At 37.0% G+C, this 7,256-nt stretch overlaps 1 non-coding gene across 1 annotated transcript; it reads right to left on the bottom strand.

The window, feature by feature from the left end:
- Positions 1 to 5,540: 5,540 nt before the first annotated feature.
- On the bottom strand, positions 5,541 to 5,647 carry LOC121208436 (small nucleolar RNA R71). Its single transcript, XR_005903465.1, has one exon. It is a non-coding gene; the product is annotated as a small nucleolar RNA R71 (small nucleolar RNA).
- Between the last annotated feature and the right edge of the window lie 1,609 nt (positions 5,648 to 7,256).

Genomic DNA, 7,256 nt, shown 5'->3' with positions numbered 1-7,256 from the left:
GTTGAGGGCTTCAGCAACTTGACGAATACGTGCCATAAAGTCTTTTTAGTTGGTCTCTTTCAAAGTGAAGTCTTTCTCTGGATGCATCTGTTGATTTTTGAAGGTACTCTCGTATCTTGCTTTGGCTTCTTCACAATGGAATTTGTTTTGTGTTTCATCAATTTGGGCACAAGCATGAGTTCTCTTGCGAGACATGATTAACCACCTTTTTTTATAAAACTCAGAACTCCTAAAAATAATTAATAAACAAAATAAGTCAATTTAAAGTGGGTTGGAAGATTTCGACTAACGAGCTTGGTGTAGGTGTGTGCTGAACAAGTGCCAAACAGCAAGCAAACTCGTCAAGCAGTAGCAAGAAGTGGCACAGCTTGGCGCGATGAGCTGCACAGGCAGCAGGCCGCAAAGCTGAGTGGGCAATAGCTTAGGCGCACGCACGCTAGAGCTGGCGTAGATGTAGCGCCAAGGTGCGGGCCTGGTGAGCGTTGGAGCTAGACGTGTGCAGGTGCCGGAGCAGGACGGGGCACGCAATGCAGCATGCAATGGGGGTAGGTGCGCTCGACGTGTGTGATGGAGTTGGGCTACTGCATGCTTGCTGGCTAAATGGCTGCTAGGCTAGGGGCTTGCGGCACTTTAAGGGTTTTGGTGTTTGGGATTTTTAGTGATGAATGAATGAAGAAGGTAATATTTATAATGAAAGGAATAGGACTTAAAGTAGAATTCTTAGAGAAATTTAATAATTAAAAACTCTAAGTTCTAATTTTAATCCAAGTTAAATAATTAATAATTAAATATATGCATATTAAATTATTAATGCTATTAATTTATTTAAACAAAAATGTGATATGATTAAAACTAATCCTAATTCTATACTAAATTGATAAAAATTAATATATAAATTATAATAGATATAATTATATATTAAAGATTATCATCTTATTATTATTAAAAACTTATCAAATAAAATATGATGAAATTAACACTAATCCTAACTCTATATAAATTTGATAATAATTAATATATATTAAATGGATATAATTAATATTAATAATTATCATCTTTTTTTAATTAAAAACATTTATTCTAGAAACCTTTTGAAAATATTTACAAAAAAGAGGCATCTAGTTTTTATTATTTACGAAAAGAGCAACAAAATTTTGAAAATAATTCAATTAAGTCCCTAGACTTAATGAAAATTTGAAATTAAGTTGCAATTTAAAACTTAGGTCAACATTGACCTCTTTATTTGAAAAACTAAAAATTTATTTTTCTATTTAGGGAATAATTTCTCAGAAAATTATGTTAAAATCAATTCCCAGGAAAAATTGGAGGGGTCACAAGTGGTCCTACTTAAGTTCCAATCTCCTAGACAGAATTGATTTAAACATACTAATCTCGAAAATATACCCTAAATCATTTATTAAAAAAGAAAATAAGAAAATTTAAACATCTGATAGAATGAACGAAATTTAATTCCATTTAGTCTTATCTCCCCAATAATGTTTCAGATGCTGAGCATTAACTTGAAAATTACCTCCCTTACCTTAGAGTTCAACAACTCCGTATGGATAGACGCGATGAATCGTAAATGGACAGGACCAACATGATTTTAGTTTACATGGAAAGAACTTTAATTTGGAATTAAATAACAAGACTTGCTGACCTGCTTCAAACTGTCGAACTGGAATGTGCTTGTCATGCCATTTCTTAAGTCTCTCCTTGAGTAGTTTGGCATTTTCGTACGAGAACTTTTGGAATTCCTCTAGCTCATTGAGTTGGAGCATCTGTTTCTCTTTAGCTAGCTTATGATCTAAGTTGAGTTGTCGAAGGGCCCAGTAAGCTTTCTGTTCTAACTCCAAGGGCAGATGACAAGCTTTCCCAAAGACCAACCTGTTGGGTGACATCCCTAAAGGTGTCTTGTATGCTATCCTGTAAGCCCATAAAGCATCATCCAGTCTTTGGAACAATCTTGTCGATTCGATCAAACTACCTTCTCAAGTATGTCTTTGATCTCCTTATTTTCCAGTTCACCTTGCCCATTCGTCTGTGGATGGTAAGCTGTAGCGACCTTGTGTTTCACTCCATGTTTATCTAACAACCATTTTAACCACTAGTTCACAAAATGGGACCCTTCATCGCTGATAATAGCTCTTAGGGTTCCAAACCTTGTGAACACGTGTTTCTGCAAAAACTTTATTACAACCCTAGCATCATTTGTTGGATAAGCTTCAGCCTCGACCCACTTAGACACTTAGTCTACAACTACTAAGATGTACTTGTGACCAAAAGATGAAGGGAAAGGACTGAGGAAGTCAATGCCCCAAACATAGAATAATACTACCTCAATGATGTTTGTTCGAGGCATCTCATTTCTATTGGTGACATTTTCGACCCTTTGACATCGATCACAACTCTTTACGTAAGTGTATACGTCCTTAATAGTGTTGGTCAAAAGAATCCAGCTTGTAATACTTTCGCTGCAGTACAAGTACCTCAGAATTGTCCCCCACTTGGAGCTAAGTAACAATGGTATAGAATCTTTTGTACTTCATCTTCTGCCACACATCTCCTAATCATTTGATCTGCACACTTCTTGAACAAGTATGGTTCTTCCCAGAAATAGTACTTCACATCCTGAAGAAACCTTTTCCTTTGATGATACGTCTTATCAGTCGGTATCAAACCACAAGCTAAATAGTTAGCAATATCAGCAAACCAATGGATATTATGGACATGATTTACCTTTAGTATGTGTTCATTCGAAAATGTTTCTTGAATTGGTATAAGAGGAGAGTTCCCTTCTTGCGGCTCCAATCTGGACAAGTGATCTGTTACTTGATTTTCCACTCCCTTTCGATCTTGAATTTCTAGATCGAACTCTTAAAGTAGAAGTACCCATCGGATCACCCTCGGCTTAGCATCATTCTTAAAGAGTAAGTACTTAATTACCGAGTGGTCCGTATAGACAGTCACTTTGGTACCGACAAGATAGAATCGAAACTTGCCAAAAGAAAACACAATAGCAAATAACTCTTTTTTTGTTACTGTATAATTCAGTTGAGCTCCTGTCAGAGTTCGACTTGCATAGTATATGAGATGAAAAACTTTGTGCCTTCGCTGGCCCATAACGGCTTTTATCGGGAAGTCGCTCGCATCACACATCAATTTGAATGGCAGATCCCAGTCTGGTGTGCCTATTATAGGTGTCGTAACTAATCGACTCTTCAAATATTTAAAATCCTTTAAGCATTCCTCATCAAACTTGAACGTCGAGTCCTTCTCTAATAATTTGCATAAGGGTTTAGCACTTTTGGAGAAGTCCTTGATGAATCTTCGATAGAAACCAGCGTGGCCCAAAAAGCTCCTAACACCTTTTATAGATGTTGGAGGTGGGAGTTTCTCAATAACATCTACCTTTTCTTTATCTACTTCAATTCCATGTCTCGTTATCTGATAAACCGTAATTTTATACATATTTTTATCCCATGCTTAGCACATTTATGGATGATTTCTCCTTAGACTTGGTGAATTCGATGCTCCTAATTCTTTAATTTCATTTTCTATACTTAGGTGAGCATAGGAGAGTAAAAAGAGCAAGAAACGGGCCGAAAATAGAGAAAATAGACCCACATGGGAAATCAACAGCCTGGACTTCCTCACACGGGCGTGTCACATGGCCGTGTCCATTTGGAAGGATCGAAGCACGACTTACATGGGTAGACTACACGCCCGTGCCTATTCAACAGCCTTGACCAAGGGCTGGAGTAATCACACACAGGTGTGTCACACGGGCGTGTCCCTACCGAGCCCAAGTATAGTCCTATTTGGAAAAGGGAAATTTTTAAGGCTCTGAGGCATTCAAAAGCCTATTTAAACACCTGAAGAGGCACTTAATAAGGGGACGGGGAATAGGAGGCAAGGAATTACTCAAGGGAAGTCGATTGGTCCATCTCAGAAGTCGGATTCATCATCAAGACTGAAGATCTCCCTTCAATTTCCATTCAGGGGTTTTGGGGTTTTCTTTATGTTTTGTATTCATTATTCTTCTGAGATGTTTTCTTTTATAATTATGAAGTAAACCCCCTAAATACCTAAGGGGAATGAAACCTAAGACGGATCTTGTTATTATTATCTGAATTGTATGATAAATATTTGACTTGTTCTTAATTATGTGTTCTTAATTGTTGTTTTAATATTCCAGGATATTGATTCAAGTTAATGCTCTTATTTAGAGGAGGAAGAGACCCTGTCTAAGAGCAAATTTGTCATAATTAAGCGGAGTTGATTGCCTGCCTAGATATAGGGTGATAAGATTTTGCCGGATTAGGGTGAAATCTAATAAGGGGATCCATAGATCGAGTTAATGCAACACTAGGGCGTTAATTAGAAAGAGATTTCAATTAATCAACCTAGGATTAGAAATTATTAGTCTCGAGAGAGATAATAATATAACTTAGGGATTTCTACGGATCAAGTCAAATGAATAAATCGTCTGGTTCAGAGTCAAATAACAAGTGAAGCCTAGGTGGATTTTTCCTTGGTTGTTGTCTTAATCAATCGAATTTTCCCAAAAGCTTTTTCCAATTTCTCTCTGTGCACTCTTAGTTTAGTTAATTAGTTTAGATAAGCAAATCCCTTAATTTTTAGGCTAGATAATAAAAAGAAAGTAATTACTAGTACTTTTGGTTCCATTGGGTTCGACAATCCAATCTTGCTAAAGCTATACTACTATTTGATAGGTACACTTGCCTTCATCGTGATAATAGTTAGTTTCAAGAATGTTTAATTATAAATTTTTAAAACCTGTCACGAATATCACGTATCAAGTTTTTGGCGTCATTGCCGGGGAACTAGGATATTAGGAACACTTGATTTTTATTACTTTAGCCATTTTTACTTTATTTACAATTTAAATTTTTATTTTATTTTCTAATTTTTCTATTATTCGTTCCTGGCAAGTTTTTATAGTGTATGACTAGAAGAAACCCGTCGGGATCATTACTATTTGATAGTGAGATCGATCGCACAGTTCGCAGAAACCGAAGAGAAATAAGGTGAAGCTTAAGATACACAGAGAAAGAGCAAGAGGACAATATTTAAACCACAACCGAGGAGATGGCTGAAAACCAAGAAAATCCGCTACCTCCTGCGATTGTTGTTAATCAGAATCCTGCTCCACGTACTATATATGATTATGGCAAATCTTCTTTAACAGGAACTGAATTGAGCATAGTTAGGCCTGCTGTTGCTGCCAATGATTTTGAACTGAAACCTAACACCATTCAAATGATCCAACAGTTTTTTCAGTTTGATGGTTTGCAGGACGAGGATCCCAACACTCACTTAAGGAATTTCTTAGAATTTTTGACACTTTTAAAATCAATGGCGTTTCTGATGATGCCATCTGCCTTCGGTTGTTTCCCTTTTCATTGAGGAATAAGGCTAAACAGTGGTTGAACTCGTTACCACGAGGGTCAATCACTACTTGGGAATAAATGACCGAAAAGTTTTTATTAAAATATTTTTCGCCAGCTAAAACAGCTAAATTACGTAATGATATCTCTTCTTTTGTGCATATGGATTTAGAAACACTCTACGATGTATGGGAGAGATACATGGACCTTTTGTGAAGATGCCCTCACCATGAGTTACCACTCTAGCTACAGGTTCAAACATTTCATAATGGCCTGAATCCTTCTACTCGACAGATGATCGAAACAACCGCTGGCGGAACTATCAATAATAAGACACCTGAAGATGCTTATGAATTTATAGAAGAGATGTCACTGAATAATTATCAGTGGCAAGTCATGAGGACAAAGCCAACGAAAATAGCTGTGTTTTTAACGCCGATTCGGTCACCATGCTCTCTAATCAGGTAGAACTTTTGAACAGAAAAATTGACAGTTTTCTTGGTTCTTCATAGGTTCACCAGTAATGCAGTGCGAAGCAAGTGGAGGTGGATCAAGCAATTCAGAATACCCACCCTATGGCCACAACATGGAGAACGAGCAGTTAAACTACATAGGTAATAATCCTTGATATCAAGATAATCCTTATAGTAATACTTACAATGCAGAACCACCCAAACTTCTTATAGGGAGGCCAAGGGAATCAGTGACCACCACCTCCTCCAGGCTTCCAACCACTAGCTTACCAACAAGAGAAAAAGCTGAACCTTGAGGAGATGCTAACAAAATTCATCTCGGTGTCAGAAACTCATTTTTTAGCATACCAAGATAGCACTTAAGAATCAACAAGCGTCGATTTAAGGGCTCAAAACTCAAATAGGATAGCTCGCAAAACTAATTTCTGAAAGACCACCAAGAAGTCTACTTAGTAACACTGAACCCAACCCAAAAGAGCACGTGAAAGTCGTTACACTAAGGAGTGGGCAAGTGTTAGCTGAATCTGAAAAGAAGCTACCACAAGAAGCTGATAGAAAAGAGGTCGAACCCAAAAACAATGACAATCTAATGCCAAAAGAATATAAACCACCAATCCCATACCCAGCAAAGTTGAAGAAAGACCGCACGGATGCACAATTCGATAAATTTCTTGAACTTTTTAAACAACTGCATATTAACTTACCTTTTGTTGAAGCTATATCACAGATGCCTACATATGCAAAATTTTTAAAGGAGCTTCTAACAAACAAAAAGAAGTTTGAAGACTTATCTAATGTGGAACTTAATGAGGAGTGCTCAGCCATACTCCAAAATAAACTGCCAACTAAACTGAAAGATCCAGGAAGTTTTACTATTCCCTGTTTAATTGGTAGTTTGAATGTTGATAAAGCACTAGCTGATTTAGGCACCAGCATTAATTTGATGCCATATAAAATGTTTAAACAACTTGGTCTTGGGGAACCTAAACCCACTAGGATGAGTATTCAATTAGCTGATAGATCTGTTAAATATCCTAGGGGAATTATAGAGGACGTACTTGTAAAAGTAGATAAATTTATATTCCCCGTTGATTTCGTTGTGCTTGACATGGATGAAGATGTTGAGGTGCCTTTAATATTAGGTCGGCCATTTTTAGCCACTGCTAGGGTTGTAATTGATGTGGGTGATGGTAAATTGGTACTTAGAGTAGGTGACGAAGAGATTATTTTTAAAATTTATGATGCCATGAGATTTTCTAGAGAACAGGATGACTCATGTTATTTTATCGACTCTATTGATCATGCTACTCAAGTTTCTTTTCAGGAAATCATACACAAGGACACGATGAAACTGTATCTCGCCTAAGGAGAG

This window comes from Gossypium hirsutum, chromosome A01 (assembly GCF_007990345.1).
Source record: "Gossypium hirsutum isolate 1008001.06 chromosome A01, Gossypium_hirsutum_v2.1, whole genome shotgun sequence".
Lineage (NCBI taxonomy): Eukaryota > Viridiplantae > Streptophyta > Magnoliopsida > Malvales > Malvaceae > Gossypium > Gossypium hirsutum.
Note: the sequence above shows the minus strand (reverse complement) of the source record. Positions and strands in the feature narration are given on the sequence as shown.